The sequence below is a fragment of the Felis catus genome, chromosome A2 (assembly GCF_018350175.1).
Source record: "Felis catus isolate Fca126 chromosome A2, F.catus_Fca126_mat1.0, whole genome shotgun sequence".
In the NCBI taxonomy this organism is placed as follows: Eukaryota; Metazoa; Chordata; class Mammalia; order Carnivora; family Felidae; genus Felis; species Felis catus.
In genome coordinates this window covers 7384909-7397907 of record NC_058369.1, presented here as the reverse complement: position 1 = coordinate 7397907, position 12999 = coordinate 7384909, and the positions used below count along the sequence as shown (strand labels likewise).

Genomic DNA, 12999 nt, shown 5'->3' with positions numbered 1-12999 from the left:
ACACAGGGCTCAAACCCACAGACCGTGAGATCATGACTTGAGCTGAAGTTGGACGCTTAACTGACTGAGCCACCCAGGTGCCCCTATTTTTATTTTTTTGGTAATAGCTATCCTAATAGATATGAAGTAGCATTTCCTTATGGGTTTGATTTGCATTTCCCTGATGATTAATGATGTTGAACATCTTGTTATGTGCTTATTGACCATATGTATGTCTTTATTTTAATGTTTATTTATTTTGAGAGAGAGAGCCCAAGTGGGGTAGGGGCAGAGAGAGAGGGGAGAGAGAGAATCCCCTCTGCACTCTCAGTGCAGAGTCTGACATGGGGCTCAAATTCACAAACCATGAGATCATGACCTGAGCTGAAACCGAGTCCGACACTTAACTGACTGAGCCACCCAGGCGCCCCTATATGCCTTCTTTGGAGAAATATCTGTTCAAGTCCTTTGCCTGACAGTCATTTTCTTTTTTTTTATTAAAAAATTTTTTTTCAATGTTTATTTTTGAGAGACAGAGACAGAGTGTGAGTAGGGAAGGGGCAGAGAGAGAGGGAGATACAGAATTCAAAGCAGGCTCCAGACTTTGTGCTCTGAGCTGTCAGCACAGAGCCTGACACGGAGCTCGAACCCACGAACTGTCAGATCATGACCTGGGCCGAAGTTGGATGCCCAACCGACTGAGCCACCCAGGCGCCCCTGCCTAAGAGTCATTTTTAATGCATGTATATACCTTTCTGCATATACATATTTTATAAATTATGTAAATATATTTATACTTTACCTTCAGATCTATATTAGTTTTTGTTTTAAACACCATAATCATTTCCCACAGTATGAATATATGATAATTATTTGGGCCCTTGCTATAATGTAATGTATATTTCAATTGGTTCCAGTTTTTACCTATTATAAACAGTTTTTAATGAACAAGCTTGAACACACACACATGTATCTATCTATCTATCTATCTATCTGCACAGATGCCAGAGTTTCTCTTGGCTCTGGTCCTACAAGTTGCTAGTTGAAAGCATAGGACTATTTAAAATTTTAGTAGACATAAATTCCAATATCCCAGCACACTCCCAACTATCAGTGGCCTCTAGTCATCCTTTGTCATCTGTGGCTAAGACAGTTTTTCTAGCCAGTGCCAAGGGATTGGTGGTCTGAACTTGGAACCCAGATAAGTTATCCCCTAGAAGCCCTCCCTTGGCCTGCTGGTCTACCTAGTTTTGAAATTATTCCTGCCAACCCACATTCCCACAAACTAAACAATAGGTCTTGATATACTTCTTACAAAAAGATTGCCCCCAAAGTCTCAATTCCCCCAAAAGCCTCTCTAAGGGGGAGCATATCTTGTGGGAGTTGCCCTGCCCTAGGAGGAAATTTCCCTTCCTTTCCTGAGCCCTCCAGCTGTCCATCCCTTCCTCTATTGCCATGATGTGGGAGACAGTGGTCAGATGGATAGACGTACTCCCTCTCTGTGCTCCCTAGTTCCTTAGTGCCTGGGCTCTCTGTTGCTATATAACCCCTCCCCCTTCTTTTTAATAGTTTATTTATTTATTTTGAGAGAAAGAAAGAACACACAAGCAGGGGAGGAGCAGAGAGAGAGGGAGAGAGAGAATCTCAAGCAGGCTGTGCACTGCCAGTGCAGAGCCCAGTGTTGGGCTTGAACCCACGAACTGTGGGATCATGACTTGAGCTGAAGTCAAGAGTCAGCTGCTTAACCATCTGAGCCACCCCTTCTGATTTGATGGGAAAATATGCCATACGTAAAATATGTTAAATGTTCTGTGTATCTGTAAGGTATATTGTATATGATATATACATATTAATTTTCACATATTATACAAAATATATGTGTTTTCCTGTAAAACTTCACCTTGAACAATTTGCCACATTTTTTTTTTGTTTCAACTTTTTACTTAAATTCTAGTTAGTTAACATATAGTGTAATATTGGTTTCAGGAGTAGAATTTAGTAATTTATCACTTACAGGGGTGCCTGGGTGGCTCAGTTGGTTAAGCATCTGACTTTGGCTCAGGCCAATGATCTCGCAGTTTGTGAGTTTGAGCCCCGCATCGGGCTCTGTGCTGACAGCTCAGAGCCTGGAGCCTGCTTCGGATTCTGTGTCTCCCCCTCTCTCTGCCCCTCCCATGCTCATGCTCTGTCTCTCTCTGTCTCTTAATAATTAATGTTAAAAAAGTAATTTATCACTTACAGCTAACACCCAGTGCTCATCACTAGTGCCCTCCTTAATATCCATCACCCATTTAGCCCATCCCTTGCCCAATTCCCTCACCAACCCTCAGTTTGTTCTCTATAGTTGAGTCTCTTATGGTTTGCTTCCCTCTCTTTTTTCCCCCTTCCCTTATGTTCATCTCTTGTTTTCTTAAATTCCACATATGAGTGAAATCACATGGTATTTGTCATTCTCTGATTGACTTCTTTCACTTAGCATAATACATTCTAGCTCCATCCATGTCACTGCAAATAGCAAGATTTCATTCAATTTGATGACTGAGTAATATTCCATTGTACATGTATACCATATCTTCTTTATCCATTCATCAGTTGATAGACAATTGGGCTCTTTCCATAATTTGACTATTGTTGATAATGCTGCTGTAAACATTGGGGTGCATGTGTCCCTTTGAATCAGTATTTTTGTATCCTTTGGGTAAATACCAAGTAATGCAATTGCTGGGTCATAGGGTAGTTCTATTTTTATTTAAAAAAATTTTTTTGAAGCTTATTTACTTATTTTGAGAGAGAAAGCATGTGAGTGGGGGGGAGGGGCAAAGGGAAACTGAGAGAATCTTAAGCAGGCTCCACACTCATTGCCAAGCCCCATGGGGGGGCTTGATCCTGCAAACCTAGGATCATGAACTGAGCCAAAATCAAGAGTCTGATGCTCAACTGCTCAGCTCAGCCAACTGAGCCACCCAGACAGCCTGAGTTTGATGTTTTTTTTAAATAGATTTTGGATACTAATCCTTTTTCAGATATGTCATTTGTGGGGCACCTGGGTGGCTCAGTTGGTTAAACGACTGACTCTTGATTTCAGCTCAGGTCATGATCTCACAGTTTGTGAGATTGAGGCGCCCCGCCCAACCCCCGTTGGGCTCTGTGCTAACAGCAAGGAGTCTGTTTGGGATGTTTTCCCTGCCTCTCTCTCTCTCTCTCTCTCTCTCTCTCTCTCTCTCTGTCTCTGCCTTTCTCTCTCTCTCTTTTTGAGAGAGAGAGGCTACAAGTGAGCGAGGGGCAGAGAGAGGGAGGGAGGGAGGGAGGGAGGGAGAGAGGGAGAGAGAGAGAGAGAGAGAGAGAGAGAGAAAAGTGTGGCTCACCCAAAGCAGGGCTCGTGCTCACCTGATGCAGGGCTCGGAATCACTAACTGTGGAGTCATGACCTGAGCTGAAGTTCGATGCTTAACTGACTGAGCCACCCAGGTGCCCCCCCCTCTCTCTCAAAATTAATAAACTGAAAAAAAGATATGTCACTTGCAGATATCTTCTCCCATTTTGTAGGTTGGCTTTTAGTTTTGTTGACCATTTCCTTCACTGTGCAGAGGCTTTTTATCTTGTTGAAGTCCCAACAGTTCATGTTTGCTTTTGTTCCCCTTGCCTTCAGTGACCTATGTAGTAAGAAGTTGCTCCGGCCCAGGTCAAAGAGGTTGCTGCTGGTTTTCTCCTCTAGGAGTTCGATGGCTTCCAGTCTCACATTTAGGTCTTCCACCCATTTTGAATTTATTTTTGTGTATGGTGGAAGAAAGTGGTCCAGTTTCATTCTTCCTGCATGTCACTGTCCAGCTTTCCCAAAATCATCTGTTGAAGAAACTGTCGAATTTGCCTTTTCTTAATCTTTCCCTCTTAGGGTGATAGCACCACCACCTATCCAGTTTAGTGGTTTTGTAAGGAGAGACCATTGCTGTAGGCAGAATACTCCCATCCTAAACACTGGCACTAAAGAGCTTTTCTTTTATAGGAAAGAATTTACAAGACTGTGGGAAGTGGGATGAGTGGGTGGGGTGATAGGATAGTTGGTCAGGGAGGTCAGCTGATTGTCGGGGAGGGGCTGTAGAGGGTTGATCTGAGTCCCTGTGCTCAGGGGTGAGTTCAGGAGGAGAGAAGTGTGGCTGAAGTTTAGTGAACTCAAATTCAGAGGCATTTTATCTAAGTAGTTTAGTGGGGACAAACAGTGGAGCTACTCATTCATGAGACAAAGGTGGGAATTTGGACGGTCTGTGCCTGGCATTGTCAAAGGTAAACAAGGGGTCATCATCCTGCCCTATCTAAGTCATGCAGGGAAGGGTGTTTCGTTGTATTCGGGCATTTCCCAGAACACAAAAAGGGCTGGGGAATTTCTTGCCCATCACAGTTTTCCAGGAGCACAGGGTTTGGGTGTGAAGCTTGACATTGTGAGTATAAAAACCTTCTGTGGTTTCTCTAAGTTCTCAAAACTGGCTATACATCTCCCCCTCTTCTCACTTTTCATCCCAATCTAACTCTAGCAGATCCTTTGACATTTCCTTCAATATGTGTACAATCATCTCTTCTGCTCCCAAGGAGTCCCCATTCTCACCTGGACCCTGCTGTTGCCCCTTACCATCCACCCCCACTTTTACTGTTGCTTTCCCTGTTCTGTCCTATGAACAGCTGCCAGTATGATCTTTTTTTTTATTTTTCACTTAAAAAAATTTAAATCCAACTTAGTTAACATATAATGTAATAATAATTTCAGGAATAGAATTTAGTAATTCATCACTTACATATAATACCCAGTGCTCATCCCAACAAGTGTCCTCCTTAATGCCCCTCACCGCTGTAGCCCAGCCCTCCTCCCAACATCTCCCCCAGAAACCCTTAGTTTGTTCTCTGTATTTAAGAGTCTCTTGGGGCACGTGGGTGGCTCAGTTGGTTAAGCGTCCCACTTCGGCTCAGGTCATGATCTCAGTCTGTGAGTTCGAGCCCCTCGTCAGGCTCTGTGCTGACCGCTCAGAGCCTGGGGCCTGCTTTGGATTCTGTGTCTCCCTCTCTCTCTGTCCCTCCCACACTCGCACTCAAAAGTAAAATAAAAACATAAAAAAGTAAAATAAAAACATAAAAAAAAACAATGCTAATATCATCCTCAATGGGGAAAAACTGAGAGCTTTCCCCCTAAGGTCAGGAACAAGACAGGGTTGTCCACTCTCACCACTGTTATTCAACACAGTATTGGAAGTCTTAGCCTCAGCAATCAGACAACACAAAGAAATAAAAGGCATCCAGATCGGCCAGGAGGAGGTCAAACTTTCACTCTTTGAAGGTGACATGATACTCCATATGGAAAGCCCAAAAGATTCCACCAAAAACCTGCTGAAACTGATCCATGAATTCAGCAAAGTCGCAGGATATAAAATCAATGCACAGAAATCGGTTGCATTTCTATATACCAACAATGAAGCAACAGAAAGAGAAATCAAGGAATCGATCCCATTTACAATTGCAGCAAAAGCCATAAAATACCTAGGAATAAATCTAACCAAAGAGGTGAAAAATGTATACCCTGAAAACTATAGAAAGCTTATGACAGAAATTGAAGAAAATACACACAAAATGGAAAAATATTCCATGCTCCTGGATGGGAAGACCAAATATTGTTAAAATGCCGATATGACCCAAAGCAATCTACATATTCAATGCAATACCTATTAAAATAACACCAGCATTCTTCACAGAGCTAGAACAAACAATCCTAAACTTTGTAGGGAACCCATACCCATATCCTTTGTGTGGAACTTTGTAAAGACCCCCAAATAGCCAAAGCAATCCTGAAAAGGAAACCCAAAGCTGGAGGCATCACAATCCTGGACTTCAAGCTGTATTACAAAGCAGTAATCATGAAGACAGTATGGTACTGGCACAAAAACAGACACTCAGATCAATGGGACAGAATAAAGAACCCAGAAATGGACCCACAAACATATGGCCAACTAATCTTTGACAGAGCAGAAAACAATATCCAATGGAATAAAGACAGTCTCTTCGGCAAATGGTGCTGGGAAAACTGGACAGCGACATGCATAAGAATGAACCTGGACCACTTTCTTACACCATACACAAAAATAAACTCAAAATGGATGAAAGACCTAAATGGAAGACAGGAAGGCATCAAATCCGAGAGGAGAAAGCAGGTAAAAGTGTCTTCAACCTCGGCCGCAGCAACTTCTTACTCGACACCTCTCCGGAAGCAAGGGAAACAAAAGCAAAAATGAACTATTGGGACTGCATCAAAATAAAAAGCTTCTGCACAGCAAAGGAAACAATCAGCAAAACTAAAAGGCAACCAACAGAATGGGAGAAGATATTTGCAAATGACATATCAGACAAAGGGTTAGCATCCAAAATCCATAAAGAACTTCTCAAACTCAACACCCAAAAAACAACTAACCCAGTGAAGAAATGGGCAAAAGACATGAAGAGACACTTCTCCAAAGAAGACATCCAGAGGGCCAACCGACACGTGAAAAGATGTTCAGCGTCACTCATCATCAGGGAAATACACATCAAAACCACAGTGAGATACCACCTCACACCTGTCAGAATGGCTAACATTAACAACTCGGGCAACAACAGATGTTGGCGAGGATGTGGAGAAAGAGGATCTCCTTTGCATTGCTGGTGGGAATGCAGGCTGGTGCAGCCACTCTAGAAAACAGTCTGAAGGTTCCTCAAAAAATGAAAAATAGAACTACCTTATGACCCAGCCATTGCACTACTAGGTATTTATCTAAGGGATACAGGTATGCTGTTTCGAAGGGACACATGCACCCCAGTGTTTATAGCAGCACTATCAACAATAGCCAAAGTATGGAAAGAGCCCAAATGTTCATCGATGGATGAATGGATAAAGAAGATGTGGTATATATATATACAATGGAGTATTACTTGGCAATCAAAAAGAATGAAATCTTGCCATTTGCAACTATGTGGATGGAACTAGAGGGTATTATGCTAAGCAAAATTAGAGAAAGACAAATATCATAGGACTTCATCATGAGGACTCAAAGATACAAAACAGGTGAACATAAGGGAAAGGAAGCAAGAATAACGTAAAAACAGGGAGGGGGCCAAAACATAAGAGACTTAAATATGGAGAGCAAACAGAGGGTTGCTGGAGGGGTTGTGAGAGGGGGATGGGCTAAATAGGTAAGGGGCATTAAGGAATCTACTCCTGAAATCGTTGTGCTATATGCTAACTAACTTGAATGTAAATTACAAAAAAAAAAATAGTAATAATAATAACAATAAATTTCAAAAAAGTCTCATATAGTTTGTCCCCCTTGCTAGTATGTTCTTTAAAAATATAAATAGGAATAGAAAATTCTTACAAAACTCCTGCTAGCCTGCCAGTCACAAGGTATAAATCCAGATTGGATCTAGGCTTGTTTGCCCTGATCTTGACCAGGCTCCTGGCCCCTCTGCCACCCTCTCCCATCACTCTCCTCTCTAGACACCCAGGTCACAAGCTCCAGCCACACCTGCACGGGCTTTCCTCCCTGTTGAGCATCTGCATGGAGCTAGATCACCACCGCCCCCCCCCTTTGCCCCCCCCCCCACTTTCATTTTCCTGAGACCCTTTTCCTCCAGGGCTTCCAAAGGTCAGGACAAGGTGGGAGTGGAGCCCCAGGAGCCCCCAGTCTGCCTGCATTAGGGTTGGGGCCTTTAGGGTTTGAGATGTTTGAGGTATAGAACTACATTATACCTTGTATTCTTTTTATTAACTTGGGCAATTGACTTGGTAAACTTCTCTGAACTTGAGTACCCTCAACATCACAGGAGGTTGCAAGCCTTCCTCATGGACAGCAAGGCCCCCAGGCCTCTTTCCTGGTTGTGAGAGACAGGATTGCCATGGCCTCTTAGGAAACCCGTGTGCCTGCAGGCATTTGCTTTGTTTGTGTGTGAGGTCATGGGTCATGTGATACAGCCTCCAGGCAGGTGCTAGCTGGAGTCTAGGGCATGGCCAGCTTCTCACATCCTTTTGTCCTCTCAAGTCCACCTGTCTCCAGGAAGGAAATGTGGAGGCTGAAGTGATGGCTCCAGGGTTGCTGACAACCTGGTCATAGGTAATCATATTAAATCAAAATCCTCCTTGGAGTGCTTGGGTGGCTCAGTCAGTTAAGCGGCCAAGTCTTGATTTTGGCTCATGATTCATGGTCTTGAGTTTGATCCCCATTTCAGGCTTGCGCTGACAGCACAGAGCCTGTTGGGATTCTCTCTCTTCCTCTCCCTGCCCCTCCCCTGCTCATGCACACACACATTCTCTCTCTCTCTCTCTCTCTCAAAATAAGTAAATAAACATAAAAAATTCCCCTCATTCCAATGTGACATCTCCTTCCCTGAGTTTGGCTGTGTCTCCTTTTGTGGCCTGGAGCCTTCCAACCTGACCAGGACTTGTCTTCATACTCCTCAGGACCATTAGCCTCTAATGAATGGTGGTGGCTAAGGGACTTCCCAGAGAACGCTCAGTATTTGTGAATGTTTTTCAGCGCCCGTTCATACTAGCTCAATAGTCACTTCAGAGCTTCAGAGCTATGGCAGAAAACCAAGGAAAGGCTATGTGCTGACTTTGTCTCAGGAATTCATGGAGACATAATTCATTCGTTTACTGAGTATTTGTCCCAGGCCTCCATAGGCTCAGGGCTGTGTGGTGTCTCGCCTAGGGGACCCAGGCTGGATGAGATCACAGACTAGTTGCACAGAGAAAAGTTCAACCCCTTGTTGAAGAGCTAATAAATCAATGAGGCCAGATGAGATTGCTGAGGATATGCGAGTGGAGAGAGACGAGAGGTGAGGAATTGCCCCTGCCCCATCTGAATGTCCCATTCCTTGGTCTTCTGGGGCCATCCTCCTCACACCCCACCTTCCTGGGACACTGATAGAGATGGGCCTTGGCTGAGCCCAAATGTGTGTGATGTTTCAGGATTCAGCGACCTTTGTGGAAGTAGCAGTGGACTTCCCCAAGGAGGAGTGGGCACCACTGGACCCTGCTCAGAAAATCTTGCATAGAGACATGATGTTGGACAACTATAGGAGCCTGGCCTCAGTCAGCCTAATCTCTTCATTCATAGGTTTCTGCTGCAAATATTTCTTCAGCACCTGTTACATTCCAGGAACTATTCTTGGTCTTGGGAAAAGAGTAGTGAAGAGGGAGATGTGGCCCACTCTTGAGGAGTGACAGGGTACAGCAGGAGTGGCCACACTTTTCCTTAAAAGGCCAGAGAGGAAATATTTTCAGCGTAGTGGGCCATAGTGTTTCTGTTGTAGCTACACACAATGATGCAATGCTACCAATGTAGTGGCCAGTGTAGTGCGGAATGTACACAAACAGGCAGAGCCATGTTCCAGTGAAACTATCTTTACAAAAGCAGGTGGCTAACCCCTGGGGTCTAGTCACTAGTCCATACTCTAGCATCTTCCCCTTGAGAATGGAGATTCATTTCTTACGCCAACCTTATTTTTTTCATGTTTAGAAGCTTTGGTGTGGCTCTGAGCTCGGGTCTGAGGATCCCCAGTCCCTCCAGGGCACGACGTGAGGTAGTTTGTTTGGGTCCTGGGTACCATCATCACTGCCCATGGGGCCACACATGCCCGTCCTCTGAAAGTGGTGGTCCCACTCTGAGGGGAGGTTGCCTTTTCACCCTGCACGTTCCGCCTGATGTGTCTTTCTCTGTGTACAGGGTATCATTTCCATAAACCCAACCTGCTCACCCATAAGGAGCTGAGGACCAAGAAGAGGAGAGTTCTAATTGTCCAAGAAACCCGTTCAGGTGAGCCTCAGGCAAAAGGAACTCTATTTAGGAAATTTCTAAAATGTCATGATTTTTTTTAATTGAAGTATAGTTGACACACAGCGTTACATTAGTTTCAGGCGTACAACACAGTTATTGGACAGCAAGTTTATATGTTATACTGTGTTCACCACAAGTGTAGCTACCATCTGTCACCATACACCACTATTACAATGTCATCTAAAATATTCTCTTGTTTGGGGACTCCTGGGTGGCTCAGACAGTTAAGCGTCCGACTTTGGCTCAGGTCATGATCTCGCGGTCTGTGAGTTTGTGCCCCGGGTTGGGCTCTGTGCTGACAGCTCAGAGCTGGAGTCTGCTTCAGATTCTGTGTCTCCCTCTCCTGCCCCTCCCCTGCTCTTTCTCTGTCTCTCTCTCAAAAATAAACATTAAAAAAATTTTTTTTAATGTTATCTTGTCATAAATCATCTCAGGCCACTTGGGATGAGTTTCGTCTTGAGGCTTTGGCTTCCCTTCCTCTCCTCCCTTTTCCCCTCCACTTTCTATGGCTTCTAGAGAAAACTCTGCCCTGCTTCCTTTCTTCAGAACATTTCCACTTTTGTAAATAAAGTTTTATTGGAACACAGGCCTACCAATTTGTCCATTTGTCTACTTTCCCCAAGCTTGGCTTGCCCCATAGTGCCCTCTACCAGACTGTTAGGAGCCCTCTCTTTCCTGCCAAATTATTTCTTAGCATTTCCATACCTTGTTTCTGTCATTGTCAAATTGTTCATATTGCTGAAATCCTTAAAAGTATGTCTTTAACTGTTGGGGCATTCTTTCCTGTCACATTGACTTCTCATGTTTGGAGTCAGTCTACAGTCTATGAAAAAAAGCTACATGGGCCTGGCTCTTTGTTTTTGTCTGTTTTTAAGAGTTTTTTTTTTTTTATGTTTTATTATTTTTTATTTGAGAGAGAGACGGAGACAGAGAGTGAGCAGGGGAGGAAAGAGAGACAGAGATAGAATCTGAAGCAGGCTCCAGACTTCGAGCTGTCAGCACAAGGCCTGATGAGGGGCTCGAACTCAACAAGCAGTGAGATCATGACCTGAGCTGAAGTCGGATGCTTGACCGACTGATCCACCCAGACGCCCCTTAAGAGTTTATTTAAGTAATCTCTGCACCTAGCATGGGGCTTGAACTCACAACCCAGAGGTCAAGAGTTGCATGTTCTACCAACTGAGCCAGCCAGGAACCCCCCCCCCTTTTTAAAAAATAATTTATTTATTTTTAAATTTACATCCAAATTAGTTAGCATATAGTGCAACAGTGATTTCAGGAGTAGATTCCTTAATGCCCCTTACCCATTTAGCCCAACCCTCCTCCCACAACCCCTCCAGCAACCCTGTGTTTGTTCTCTATATTTAAGAGTCTCTTATGTTTTGGCCCCCTCCCTGTTTTTACGTTATTCTTGCTTCCCTTCCCTTATGTTCATCTGTTTTGTATCTTTAGTCCTCATGAGTGAAGTCCTATGATATTTGTCTTTCTCTGACTAATTTTGCTTAGCATAATACCCTCTAGTTCCATCCACATAGTTGCAAATGGCAAGATTTCATTCTTTTTGATTGCCAAGTAATACTCCATTGTGTTCATGTGCGTGTGTGTGTGTGTGCGTATACCACATCTTCATCCATTCATCCATCAATGGACATTTGAGCTCTTTCCATACTTTGGCTATTGTTGATAGTGCTGCTATAAACACTGGGGTGCATGTGTCCCTTCGAAACAGCATACCTGTATCCCTTAGATAAATACCTAGTAGTGCAATGGCTGGGTCATAAGGTAGTTCTATTTTTCATTTTTTGAGGAACCTTCAGACTGTTTTCTAGAGTGGCTGCACCAGCCTGCATTCCCACCAGCAATGCAAAGGAGATCCTCTTTCTCCACATCCTCGCCAACATCTGTTGTTGCCCGAGTTGTTAATGTTAGCCATTCTGACAGGTGTGAGGTGGTATCTCACTGTGGTTTTGATGTGTATTTCCCTGATGATGAGTGACGCTGAACATCTTTTCATGTGTCGGTTGGCCCTCTGGATGTCTTCTTTGGAGAAGTGTCTCTTCATGTCTTTTGCCCATTTCTTCACTGGGTTAGTTGTTTTTTGGGTGTTGAGTTTGAGAAGTTCTTTATGGATTTTGGATGCTAACCCTTTGTCTGATATGTCATTTGCAAATATCTTCTCCCATTCCATCGGTTGCCTTTTAGTTTTGCTGATTGTTTCCTTTGCTGTGCAGAAGCTTTTTATTTTGATGCAGTCCCAATAGTTCATTTTTGCTTTTGTTTCCCTTGCTTCCGGAGAGGTGTCGAGTAAGAAGTTGCTGCGGCCGAGGTTGAAGACACTTTTACCTGCTTTCTCCTCTCGGATTTGATGCCTTCCTGTCTTCCATTTAGGTCTTTCATCCATTTTGAGTTTATTTTTGTGTATGGTGTAAGAAAGTGGTCCAGGTTCATTCTTCTGCATGTCGCTGTCCAGTTTTCCCAGCACCATTTGCCAAAGACGCTGTCTTTATTCCATTGGATATTGTTTTCTGCTCTGTCAAAGATTAGTTGGCCATATGTTTGTGGGTCCATTTCTGGGTTCTTTATTCTGTCCCATTGATCTGAGTGTCTGTTTTTGTGCCAGTACCATACTGTCTTCATGATTACAGCTTTGTAATACAGCTTGAAGTCCAGGATTGTGATGCCTCCAGCTTTGGGTTTCCTTTTCAGGATTGCTTTGGCTATTTGGGGGTCTTTACAAAGTTCCACACAAAGGATATGGGTATGGGTTCCCTACAAAGTTTAGGATTGTTTGTTCTAGCTCTGTGAAGAATTCTGGTGTTATTTTAATAGGTATTGCATTGAATATGTAGATTGCTTTGGGTCACGTCAGCATTTTAACAATATTTGGTCTTTCCATCCAGGAGCATGGAATATTTTTCCATTTTGTGTGTATTTTCTTCAATTTCTGTCATAAGCTTTCTATAGTTTTCAGGGTATACATTTTTCACCTCTTTGGTTAGATTTATTCCTAGGTATTTTATGGCTTTTGCTGCAATTGTAAATGGGATCGATTCCTTGATTTCTCTTTCTGTTGCTTCATTGTTGGTGTATAGAAATGCAACCGATTTCTGTGCATTGATTTTATATCCTGCGACTTTGCTGAATTCATGGATCAGTTTCAGCAGGTTTTTGGT

At 43.4% G+C, this 12999-nt stretch overlaps 1 protein-coding gene across 31 annotated transcripts in view; it reads left to right on the top strand.

The window, feature by feature from the left end:
- Window positions 1-12999, top strand: part of LOC111557991 (zinc finger protein 846-like) — a 104240-nt gene that overhangs the window by 3679 nt on the left and 87562 nt on the right. For 24 of the 31 annotated variants that reach the window (XM_045045226.1, XR_006589959.1, XR_006589938.1 and 21 more), the window contains exon 2: window positions 9716-9805. The exons of 2 other annotated variants lie outside the window; for them this stretch is intronic. The gene's annotated coding sequence lies outside the window, so the exon portion shown is untranslated. Of the gene's footprint in view, window positions 1-8698; window positions 8826-8958; window positions 9107-9508; window positions 9573-9715; window positions 9806-12999 lie in introns of all 31 variants that reach the window. 5 more of the 31 variants (XR_006589949.1, XR_006589921.1, XR_006589922.1 and 2 more) reach the window with 3 other exon arrangements.